The sequence below is a fragment of the Arachis ipaensis genome, chromosome B06, assembly GCF_000816755.2.
Source record: "Arachis ipaensis cultivar K30076 chromosome B06, Araip1.1, whole genome shotgun sequence".
Taxonomy (NCBI): Eukaryota; Viridiplantae; Streptophyta; class Magnoliopsida; order Fabales; family Fabaceae; genus Arachis; species Arachis ipaensis.
Genome location: NC_029790.2, coordinates 20609188 through 20622641, shown reverse-complemented (window position 1 = coordinate 20622641; position 13454 = coordinate 20609188). Strand labels below are relative to the sequence as shown.

Genomic DNA, 13454 nt, shown 5'->3' with positions numbered 1-13454 from the left:
CCGCTACCTCCGACGCTGCTGCAGCTGCCTACGACGCTGTCGCCGCTGCTGAAGACGATGCTGCCGCTGCTGGACATCCCTACCGCCGCTGCTGTAATGCCCTTGTCGCTTCTACTTCTGCCGCCACTGCACCTCCACCCATCTTCAAGATTTTTTGTTTGAACTCTGATAATTTTAAATTTTGTTATATCAAGTTAATTAATTAGTTAGTAGAGACTAGTTAATTTAATTTTCTGTTTTAGTGAATTTAGGTGGTTAGGATAGGTTAGAATAGATTATATTAGACTCTGAGATTGCTGAAAAATATTAGATTATTGAGCTGTTTGCTGATTTCTGCTACTGAAATTATTACAAAAATTCTTGACTATATTAATAATGATTGAGCTGTTTGTATGTTACCTTAATAATGATTGAAAAAATTAACTGGTTGAGAAGGGTTGATGGATATTTGTATTGGATGAAACCCTTGAAGACTGGAGAAATTCGAATGTTAGGGAAAACTCTTAAGAATTTTTTATAAAATTTTCAGTGAAATTGAAAAAATTAAAATTATGCTTTCGAAATAATATAAAAAATTAATTGTTGGGTTACTGAATTTTTGTGTAATTGTTAATTTGAATAATTATTTTGATCTTAGTTTATGTTTTTTATTATTCATTTTTAATTTAATTATTTTGAAACTAAAATACTATGCAATTTTCCTTTTTTTATTTACTAAACTAAAACAATTTTACAATTATTTGTTATTTCTTGAGTATCTTCTTATGTTATTATTTATTAGTGTTTATCATATTATTAACATGTTACTAATATATTTATTGTATAAACATGACGACAGGTAGTAAAGGTAGGTCGAGTAGATTTAAGTGGTTAGGATAGGTTATAATAGGTTAGATTTTTCTCTGAGATTACTGAAAAATATTGGAGGGAACCCTTTAAAGGTGGCTAAATTCAAATTTTAGGAGAGACTCTATCAAAATTTTCATAAGATTTTCAGTAAAATCAAAAAAATTAAAATTATGTTTTTGAAATTAGAATTAAGATTTCCTGTATTTTGGTTCATACTTATATTTGTCTGTCATTGTTTAATTTGTTCGTTTATTTTATTGCTTGGTTGATATATTAATTTGTAGTATAAGTCGCTGGATTGTAAGGCGACACTGGCGGAGACCTTTAAGTATACCTATACTTTGAAGGCAAATAAGAAAAGATTTACTGACGAGCGGTTTGTGGCCTATTATGTGAGTTTAAATTAATCCTAAATTTCAACTTTATTTATCTTAAAGTCAATTATTTAGCTATTATCCTAATCACAACTAACGTGTGTGGCATAAAAGGAGTATACGCAGAGGTTGGAGGCCGCGACCCAGCAATCTTAGCTGCCTAGTGGGACCGACGAAACTGGCTCTGAGACCTCAGTGGTGGATCTTGATAGGATTCTACGCGAGATCGCCTTTGAACCCCACAAGAATCGCCGCTTTGGGTTGGGGTCGTTCTTCGCCAGTGGCCTCTGCTCCTCCGCATTGGCAGCTTCCTTTGCCTTTGCCTCTGCCACCAGCCCTACTGATCCCCAGGAAGTTGTCGACCTGAGGGAGGAGGTGCATAAGCTAACCCCAGGAGCTTTACCAGCAGGCAGAGTAGTTTGAGCCGACGTATCGAGACATTCTTGCACGTGTTGCCGTCAGCTCGGACCTGACAGAGAAGTTAGAACAGCTCGATCAGTTGCAACAGCAGATGGTGGAGTACATCCAGCAAATGCGCGTTGGAGGCAGCGACGCTGTTGGTTCCAGTGGTGACGCTGCCGGTTGGACACCGATAGCAGCACCTCCTCCGCCGCCTTAGCAGGGGGACCACGAGGCCGTTGACGACGACAACAAAGGTTACTGGGATCTTTAGAATTTAGGGTTTTATGCATTTTTATTTGTCTACTTCATCGTATTCTACATTTGTGACGTTTTATTTCATTCAGACCATTTATTTTTTAATAAAATAATTTCTTAATTTCTGACAACGTTAAAATTCTGCTAATAATTTTGTTAATAAGAGTCTACTAATTGTGGCTTAACTGTGCCAAAAAAATTAAAAAAAAAATAAAATTGCCGTAGGATTTACCATCAGATAAATTTGTAAAATCCAGAAAATCGGTAAACAATTAATTGCGAAAAAATGCGTAACGACGTTAAAATCAGCTATACCGGCTTAACTCTATCTGGTACTACGTGTGTGGGAATTAAAACTGTAGAGATGGCAAGAAAAAGATTTAGAATAGAAAACTGGAAACTTATCTTAAAGGTTTTGGCGCAAAGTTGGGCCAAACGGGCTAGAACCCGCACCGGACCTTCACAGGACCCAAGCCCAAACATATAAATCCACACTTAGGAACCATTTCAGTACAGTTTCCTTAGTGATAGAGAGAGGGAACGGATAGAAGAGAAGAGAGTGAGGAAACCCCAATATCACTATTCTCCATCTCCTTCTATTGCCCAGAACTTCCAATCCAGAGCTTCAATTGACGAGCTGTTTGCGGCCACGTGTTCGTCTCAGATCTCTCTTCAATTCTGTCTAGGTATTATGGTAAGTAAATCCCAAATTCTTGACCAGTTTTCTATTCTCTTCAATTTTGCATTTTTGGGATTGAGTTGTTGAGAAGTTTCAATTTTAATGTTTAGGGGAGGTTCAACCTTGAGTTCTATTGGATTTTTAACCCAAAGTTGTGTGAGACAAGGTAAGGAATCTTAATTCTCCAATTTCCCCATTTTGTGTGAAAACCTAGGTTGAATTTTGTGAAAATTATGTGATTAGATGGAATAGAGCTTGTTTGGATTGAATTTGGCGGGAAGCAAAAATTGCTTGGTGTGGTTTCAGTGCGGGAGTGATTACAAAGATCAAAGTGATAAGGATTATTTCAATTGAGGCTTCAGTTTCGATGGAAATGATTCGAGAATTTGGGACTGCCATCTAAGAGATACGGATTTTAGTTTCAAGTAGGCATTATGTAAAATTATATGAATGTTTAGGTTAATTGTCCTTAGGATAGGATTGAATGAAAATGGTAATTGTTGTGATTAGTTGATTGTGATTTGTGAATAGAATGGTTATTGAGTAATATAAATGCATTTATGTGAATTGAATTGAGTATGGGGTTGTGGTTTGATTGTTTATAATGGTAATCAGTGTGAAATCTGGGCCGGAGGCGGTTATAGGGTGAGAACTCCCATACTTGATAAGTTGAGGTAAGTCGTAGTGTTACCTCGTTGCTAGCTATATGTTGAAATAATAATGATGATGAGTGATTCTTAGTGTGCATATGAATTTTGGATGTATAAGTATTGTGTGTTGTGTTGTGAATGGATTATTTGATGGATTGTGATATATAAATTAAAATTGGGTTGATAGGTTTGGAATGCTTATAAATTGGTAATAAGTTGTGAGGGAATGTTTTGGGGCTGTTTTGATGGGAATTAGATAAAGGAGTAGGTGGAATTGTTGATCTAGTGAAAATTGGTAAAAACTAAAAATAGATTTTTAATCAATTTCGACGGGCGATAACTTCATTCTCAGACCTTTAAATTTTGTTAAACTTATCTTAAATGAAAATTGGGTCTGTTTAGTTTACGAGTTTAAACAATGGACGAAAAATAATTTTTAACAAAAAAATTATGCACGTTTGAAGTTTTTGGTTAAAATCTGAATTTTGCAGAAGGTGCAGAAAATTGAGATCATGCGTACACATGACCCATGCGTATGCATGAGGGGTGTTACAAAATTGAAAGATTTTCGTGCGCATACCATGCATACGCATAAAAGTCAAGACATGCGTATGTACTACCCATGCTTACGCAAAACTTGCAATACAGAACTGAATGTTTTTCACGCATGTTTCACGTGGACGCGTCAAAAGGGGACTCATACATATGCACGAGGCTTGTATATGTACGACTGTCCTATTTTCCAAGAAAATATTGATTTTTAACAGTTTTGCCTATCCAATCCGCTTTTTCACCTCTGTAACTCCTGTTTAAGGTCCGCTAGCTAATTTTTAGGCTTTGGAATGAGTGTGAACATATTTAATAGATTAGGTTGATATGTTTGGATGAGATTGAAAAATAAAGTGTCAGAGTTGATGATAATTGAGAGAAGTCTGTAGATAATGAAATTACTGAACACTAAATTAATTTAAGACACGAATGATAAGACTAATGATGATTTGATTTTACTATACGGCAAGGGCTGAGATTAAATTTTGCTTTTGTTGAGCTGAGTAATGCCAAAACAAGGATAGTGATTTTATCCCGCCTGCGGTAAGGATGGTGGTGTCCTCCCATTCACGTGATAATAAAATTGGTAACTGATCTAAGATTGGGGTTAAGGAATTTCATAACTTATGAATTTTGCTTAAAGATGTTGATATTGATTGATTGTGGCCTAAATGACTGGACTGGCATGGACGGAGGTTCGTCCCGCTTAAGTGGTAAGGATTGGGTGTTATCCCACTTGCGTATTCAGTTGGCACTACCTACAGGGGACGATGGTAGGACACTCTCCTTCTAAATATTTCTCCCACATCCTCGTTAATTACGTATGTTGAAAGTGTGAAAGGTGGTAGGGTACTCTCCCTTGGAATATTTCTCCCACGCCTCTCTCTGGTTGCAAGGTGGTAGGGCATTATCCCACGAAATCTTCTAGCATCTAGGAAAAGGTGGTAGGACATTCTCCCTAGAAATATTTCTTCTTGAGTATACCTCCAGGAGAAGGTGGTAGGGCACTCTCCCTCAAAATTATTCCTACTAAGGATGCGCAACAAAGAGACTGATCCAAGAGATGACAATCGGATTTGTGTCAGGTTTGACAGAATAACTGACACGTGAGCTCATGCCCAGTAGGACAGGCATGTATCATATGCATTTATGTGAAGCAAAGCAGATGAATGAATTCATTGGGGCAGTCCAGGGTAACTATAAAGCACCAAATCCACTAGGAGGTCACCAACCTCACTTGGGAGATCGTTAGTTACCCGTAATAGTTAACAGGGGACAAAACCTTCATGATGTATAGTGAATTGTGCTTGACAAAATCAATTTGCCTAATATGACATTGCACAAGTTGATAAATAGAATATTACACAAGATGTCAAGCATATGTTAAATAGGGTAGGTTTTAACATAAAGTTGACTCACCAATCATATCTATATCTCTTTTCCCTGATCATGTATTGCAAGAAGAATTCTTTTCAGGAGTCAAAGCACCAAAGTCACTCACTAAATTTTCAAGAGAAAGTGGTGAGTCGATTATCGAACATGTGGCTTGCTACACAGTCAAAATTGGAGCTCTAGCTAGCAATGAGCAACTTAAAATGAGATACTTTTCTTCTTTTTGACTGTGATTGCTTTCACTTGATTTTAAATTTACAGTCCAAGTCAATCCATTAGTGAAAACAGTTAGAAAAGAATTTTCATGATTAAATTTTTAGAAGAGAACTAAAAATTACACTCTCTGATTTCAATAAAAAAATCCAAGAAAAAAAATAATGGAATACTATCTTGTTCGATTAAAAAATATAAAAACTAAGTGGTATAATTTGATCATAGAGCCTGAAATTGTTAGGATACTGATGAATGCCTTTGACTTTAAAATTAGAAAGAAGTTAGTTAGCCAACAATTTATTGACCTTGCTCAATTGGTAGACAATGTCTGACAAATCGAAAGGTTACAAAAAGAAAAAGAGCAAGAAGATGAGATTTTTTTAAAGAAAAAATAGTAGTTTTGTTAGTTGTATGATGTATTGTGAGTTAAAGGTCAAAAATGATGTGCTTGGAATCAAAACAAAAGATAAGTTACATTCTGTGTCATGAAAAAGGTATTCCCAAAGAAAGGAGTTATTAAAAGCAAGTTAAGATTTCCTAACAAGATACTAGATACAAAAATTAGCAAAAATTCTTGCGAGTTGACCTCAAACTTTGCTAAATTTAAGGGGTTTGTTGTCAACACGATGATGAAACAAGAAATTCAGTTTGACGCTCAAAGTAAGTCCTATACACCTTAAGGCTGGTAAAGATTTGTTAGACTTTTTGACCCAACAAAAAAAGTCGAAAATGAATATAACTATATGTTTTAGGTGCATTGTAAAAGAGAAAAAAAAGTAGTCGACAAACAATCAAGATAAAAGACACACTTGTGAAAGTTGATATAGAAGACGAAGATCAATTTTATTACTTTGGATTGAGTTCAAAGGTGGTTTCAAAATTTTTAATGCTACTTTATCCAAATCGAAGCCATCCAAAACTTTAAGGGGCATTTTGTTATGCAAAAAATTTGGCACAAATGGTTGAAGTCGGAAAGAATTCAACAATTAAAGTAAAAAATCTTATATACATGAAGCACACCATGGTTGGAGAAAATAAGAATGAATTAGGCTTGGTGGTCAAGTTACCTTATACTTGTTGCCCAAGTTTGCTTTAGGTGAGACTACTTGGTGTTCAAGTTTGCTTGAAGTCTAAGACTTTTTGAAGTTCAAAACTACTTGAAATCCAAGTTTGTTTGAGCTCTAATACTATTTGAAGTACAAGTTTACTTAAAGTCTAAAGTTATATCAATAAGCTTAGGATTTTTCTCTATAAATATAAATATGATTAATTTCAATAAATTAGAGGAACTTACATTCATTTACACACTCATTCATTCTTAAAATTTCTAGTCATACTGACGTATCGAAACATGAGTCATGAGTATATGTAAGTATTGGAAACTCCATTTTTATTTTAGTCATTTCAATTTTATTTTTTTTCTTTCTGTTATTTTTATTCAACTCCTTGTCAATTTATGTAGATTTTAATTTAAGTTTTATAATTTTTTACTTTTTGTACATGTTCTTTCTTATTTCTTGCTTTCAATAATTATTGCTTTTTATATTTTTATTAGATACGATCTCTTAATTCTAGGAGGCTAAGAACAACTCATAAAAAGAAGTCATATCTATTCCTCAAATTAAGATCATTGATACAAATTTAATCAACACTTACGATGAAAGTCTAAAAAGCAAAATCCAGGTGAAATAGGCACAAACCATCATTTCCCATATCTTTTATATATAAGAGAACTATATGTATAGTCAAGAATACAACCAGCAACGAACTTAACTGCCATTCTTTCTGTGCATTATACTATGTATACGCAACCGTTGGCGTAGTCAAATTAACAGCAGCTCTTATATGCGTAGTGTGTTCGACCTGGCCTAAACCATCACTACAAAAAAAGGCCTATGGTCACGGTAAAAAACCGTGACCATAGCTAGTAAAAAGGGTGACCATAGATCTATGGTCACGGTTTTTTACCGTGGCCTATTCTCTCGTGGCCATAGGTCTATGGTCACGTTTTTTTTTATCTATGGTCACGGTTTTTATTTTCAAATTCTGACACTTTAGGCCACGTTTTTTCACCGTGACCATAGGTTAATCTATGGTCACGCGTAAAAACCGTGACCATAGCATCTATGGTCACCCCTCCTTAAAACCGTGACCATAGCCCTATCTATGGCCACAGTTTTCACCGTGACCATAGCCTCTATGGTCACCCCTCCTTAAAACCGTGACCATAGCTCTATCTATGGTCACGGTTTTTCGTCGTGACCATAGCCTCTATGGTCACCCTACCTTAAAATCGTTACCATAGCCTTATCTATGGTCACGGTTTTCACCATGACCATAGCTTATCTATGGTCACCCCTCCTTAAAACCGTGACCATAGCCTTATCTATGGTCACTGTTTTCACTGTGGCCATAGCTTATCTATGGTCACAGTTTTTACCGTGACCATAGCTTATCTACGGTCACCCTATTTTTAAATGGTAACTATAGCCTATTTTGTTTTATGAGATTTAATTTTTTTAAAGCATAATCACATCCCAAAATGATGATAATCACAAAATAAATCTAAAAATGAGAAATTTAATAAATTTAAATCATAAAAGTTTCATTAAAAACTAGATATCCATTACAACACAAATCAAAATAAGGTGTAATTTATCCATTACATGTAATATCGGATAAAGTCTCTTATCAAAAAATAAAGAACACATCAAAATAATACATTTAGATAACAAAAATTATTATAAGATTCATCCCATCTTATATTTGTATAGAACATATTTTCTTCACATCATGTCCTCCTGCTCCTGCTAGCAAAAGAAATAAACATGTTAGAACAGAGTAAAAATATTTTTGATGATGTAGTACAGTTGAGTAATGAATATGGAGCACAAGTTAAAACTAATTAAACTAATAACAAAATACCTAAATTAAAACTAATTAGTGCTACACTGCTACAATTTCACAAAAGACCTAAATTAAAACTAATTAAACTAATAACAACAAAAAATTGGAGTTTTCTTGGATATTTCAACTTTCAGATCAAACCCATTTCTTAGAAAAAGCCTTGATGCCTACAATATATGTAACAAAACGAACAAACAAAATTCGGATAAGAAAGAAACATTAAACAAATCGCATCAACATTCAATTTTTTCGTTAATTAATTGGTAACATCATGCATATATCAGACCATGGAATCTTAATTGATGGATACCATTTAACTAAAAAGCAATGTGAGCAAGCATCATAATGCCTTACAACAACACAATTAGGCTAAAAAAGGAAACAGAATATTCAGCACTTACATCATAAACCAACTTGTGTTAGTAGATATTATTACATAAGCATAAACATTCTAAGTAATACAAGCATTTGAACATAGTCTTTCTAACTCTTACCTATTTGTACGGACTCAGATTCACAAGGTCAAAACCACAAATCCCAGATTTCTGAAATCCCTTAACATGAGTCTCCCCTTTTACACAAAGAGACTAAACCCAAAAAGCTCAGATCTTTGACTATGGGTAACACACAAAACAAGGAACCCAAATCTACCCAGTTCTCAAAAAAGTAAACTTTTTATATCCAAAACAGCAAATGCTTTCTGGGTATGGCAAATGTGAGTGTAAATCTGAACTCCAGTGGTGGTGGATGAGAATTGAGAAGAAGAAGATTAACAGTTTTAACAACAAATACACACATATGATAATAGAAACTTGAATAAGCAAAAATATTCTTAACAGTTTCAACTCGATTAAAATAAATTATTTTTTTACTAGCTATATTAAAAATTCAAGCTAAACTAATGCAACCTTAATACATACAAACAACACCACTGCTTTAGCTTCTTGCCCATGTGCTTCAACATCAAGCAACAGTACTTTTGTACCCTCTGCTCTCACCGTCTTCAACTCTCCTACCATTACTAGCTACTATTTCTTATTAACTCATTCAACTCCTTAATATAAATACTACCTACTAATCAAATCAAATGCTATTTTCTTCTTTTTATTATCACCTCTTCTACTAAGCTTCATCATCTTTATTATCTCGTTTTCGTTTTTAATTTTTTTCCCAAAAATTCATACTTTATAAAAGCACTACTGATTTATTTGGCATTTATTGTCTATTTTATACCAATCAGAATCATATTTTCTATTTAAGATAGATCAGATTACTGGTTCAAGGCATTTTCAATTCAAAAAGTTTCTTTTCTTTGTTTTCGCAATGTCTATCTTCTATCATTCTCATTCCAAAAATCTTAGTTCTACAGGAAATCAGAAATAGTCAAACAAATAAGTCTTCGTTCACATCACAACACCGAATTAGAGAAAACAAATAGAACTTATTGGTATAAACATTTCAGCACAAGCTTCAAAATCTCCCAAGAGTTCCTTGGATAAAAAGCAAAGTAGATGGCAAGCCTAGAACAAAGCAAATAGCAAAAAACCAAAATCAGAAATGTGGCAAGAACCTGACCTATATACAACGTCCTTGAATGCCAACAAACATATTAAGATAGAATATAAACTTGTCAAAGTAATGAAGGTTAAGCATAATACATAGAAAAACTTGAATTCTCTAGGGAGGCAATGAACATATAAAGTTAATTTTACATTTTTTATGCTTTCTGCTTGATGTGAAACACGCAACTCAATAAAATTTGAACAAAACCATCGGTAAATTTGAACAAAAAAATTAAGAGCTATTAGAAAACAAAGCCATCAGCAAATTTGAACAAAAAAATTAAGAGCTATCAGCAACTAGTAATTACAAAACAGAGCCATCATTAAATTTGGACAAAAATTTCAGACTAAATCAGTAAATTTGAAACAAAAAAGTTGGAAGAAGATGCTGATAACATAAGTCAGCATCAACAGGAGGTGCAGTTACTACAGGAAGAGATTAAAGAACACTTTGAGGTTGGCTCTCATACAACTCTTACTGTGATAGAAATGGAAGAGAAGATTGATGAGCTGGTCAACAAAGTGGTCAGCTTAGAATCCGCTGTGAGGCTTTTGTAGCGAGATGGAAAGCACAAACTGATGAACCTAATACTCTTATTAAAGTTCTTGAATGTGATAACAGTAAAACAAGTTAATACTCTTATTAAAGTTTTTGACAAAAATTTCAGACTAAATCCAGCAATTACAAAACAGTAAAACACTAAAACAGAGATGTATGTATACTGATAAAATTAGAACAACTTGGCAGAGATCAACAAAATTGGAATAAAACAAAGGTAAAAGCATGATAGGTTCAGGAATTACGAAATTGAGACCAAGACAAGAAGGATGGTGATGCTGGTGCTAGCATTCACGGCCGGAACCTTTAACAGAACGACAGTAGCTTCAAAGGGGCTGAGATAGCAAACCCTAATGGAAGAGAGGCGTAATTTGAGGAGTAGTAGTGGCGCTCATGACTCTGGCAGCAAGGACGCGATACTAGTTCACCTCCAGCGACGGCGAGCTCTAGTGACGGCGACTGGGTACGGCGGCGGTGACAGAATCGGCTTCCCTTCTCTCATGCGCTTCATTGGCTTCCGTCAATCTCTCTCTCTCTCTCAGGCTCTCCCTTTCTCCTTCAAGCTCGACGGCAGCGGAACTAACGGTGACGGCGGCAACGCATGGCAGGGACGAGGACGAATAACGTGAACGTCTCTGTCAATCTCTCTCGACACCTCTCCCTCATCCCTGTTCAACCGGCACCAGGGCGGACTCCACGGAATAGCGGCGATGAGTGTACAGGGCACGACGACTTCCTTCCCCTCTCTTCTCTCTCGATTTCCCCTTCTCCTTTCTCTGTCTCTTTTTTTCCCCCTCAAGCTTCCCCTGTTTTCGTTCTTCCCCTTTCTAAAGGTATGTATGCGTTTATTGTTTGTGAAATTAGGCCAGAATTGAGTTTTAATTTGGGAAATTAGAGTTAGGGTAAAATATACATGAGTAATTGATAAACCACTATTTTATGGTTTATCTTGTGCTCAATTGAGTGGATTTTATCAATCTTTCATACACTTGTTCATACTAATTGCATGGTTTTACATTTTCCTTCCTAATCATGTGATATAATTGAAAACATGTTTTCTAGGCCTTTAAACTGTCAATTTTAATGATCATTTATTACCATTCGATGCCTTGATATATGTGTTAAGTATCAGAGATTATAGGGCAGGAATGGCTTAGAGGATGGAAAGGAAGCATACAAAAGTGGAAGGAATACAAGAAGTTGAAGAAATTGCTAAGTTGTCCAACAAACATATTAAGATAGAATATAAACTTGTCAAAGTAATGAAGGTTAAGCATAATACATAGAAAAACTTGAATTCTCTAGGGAGGCAATGAACATATAAAGTTAATTTTACATTTTTTATGCTTTCTGCTTGATGTGAAACACGCAACTCAATAAAATTTGAACAAAACCATCGGTAAATTTGAACAAAAAAATTAAGAGCTATCAGCAACTAGTAATTACAAAACAGAGCCATCATTAAATTTGGACAAAAATTTCAGACTAAATCAGTAAATTTGAAACAAAAGAGTTGGAAGAAGATGCTGATAACATAAGTCAGCATCAACAGGAGGTGCAGTTACTACAGGAAGAGATTAAAGAACACTTTGAGGTTGGCTCTCATACAACTCTTACTGTGATAGAAATGGAAGAGAAGATTGATGAGCTGGTCAACAAAGTGGTCAGCTTAGAATCCGCTGTGAGGCTTTTGTAGCGAGATGGAAAGCACAAACTGATGAACCTAATACTCTTATTAAAGTTCTTGAATGTGATAACAGTAAAACAAGTTAATACTCTTATTAAAGTTTTTGACAAAAATTTCAGACTAAATCCAGCAATTACAAAACAGTAAAACACTAAAACAGAGATGTATGTATACTGATAAAATTAGAACAACTTGGCAGAGATCAACAAAATTGGAATAAAACAAAGGTAAAAGCATGATAGGTTCAGGAATTACGAAATTGAGACCAAGACAAGAAGGATGGTGATGCTGGTGCTAGCATTCACGGCCGGAACCTTTAACAGAACGACAGTAGCTTCAAAGGGGCTGAGATAGCAAACCCTAATGGAAGAGAGGCGTAATTTGAGGAGTAGTAGTGGCGCTCATGACTCTGGCAGCAAGGACGCGATACTAGTTCACCTCCAGCGACGGCGAGCTCTAGTGACGGCGACTGGGTACGGCGGCGGTGACAGAATCGGCTTCCCTTCTCTCATGCGCTTCACTAGCTTCTGTCAATCTCTCTCTCTCTCTCAGCGTTGCTCTCCCTTTCTCCTTCAAGCTCGACGGCAGCGGAACTAACGGTGACGGCGGCAACGCATGGCAGGGACGAGGACGAATAACGTGAACGTCTCTGTCAATCTCTCTCGACACCTCTCCCTCATCCCTGTTCAACCGGCACCAGGGCGGACTCCACGGAATAGCGGCGATGAGTGTACAGGGCACGACGACTTCCTTCCCCTCTCTTCTCTCTCGATTTCCCCTTCTCCTTTCTCTGTCTCTTTTTTTCCCCCTCAAGCTTCCCCTGTTTTCGTTCTTCCCCTTTCTAAAGGTATGTATGCGTTTATTGTTTGTGAAATTAGGCCAGAATTGAGTTTTAATTTGGGAAATTAGAGTTAGGGTAAAATATACATGAGTAATATAATAATTTTACAAAATATTCATGATAGAATAACAATTTAGAAATTAAATATAATACTATAAAAATTAATTTCGGAACACATAATTTTATTTATCAATTTATCAATGAATTCAAAAAATTATTTTCAATTTAAATTATAAAATGAACATACTAATCACATTTTATAAAATTTGGTTTAAATTCGAGAATATTAATTATTCAGATTATATGATATAATTTTTCATTATTGTTCTATTAACAAAACTTTAATTCTAATTTATATAAAATAACTAATTATAGTAAAGATTGTACATAAACATTAATTAACTTAAACTCAATGTATTTATAAAGATTAATTTAATCATTCCTAATAAATTAATCTCTAAGAGCTCAAATTAATAAAATAAACAATAATTTATTCATAATAGAAATTTTTTAAATTTAATTATATAATACACCC

General features: G+C 35.0%; 1 long non-coding RNA gene across 1 annotated transcript; it reads right to left on the bottom strand.

Moving 5' to 3' along the window:
• On the bottom strand, positions 7948-11248 carry LOC107646134. Its single transcript, XR_001621641.2, has 2 exons — positions 10637-11248; positions 7948-8170 (listed from the first exon to the last, which is right to left on the bottom strand). It is a non-coding gene; the product is annotated as an uncharacterized LOC107646134 (long non-coding RNA).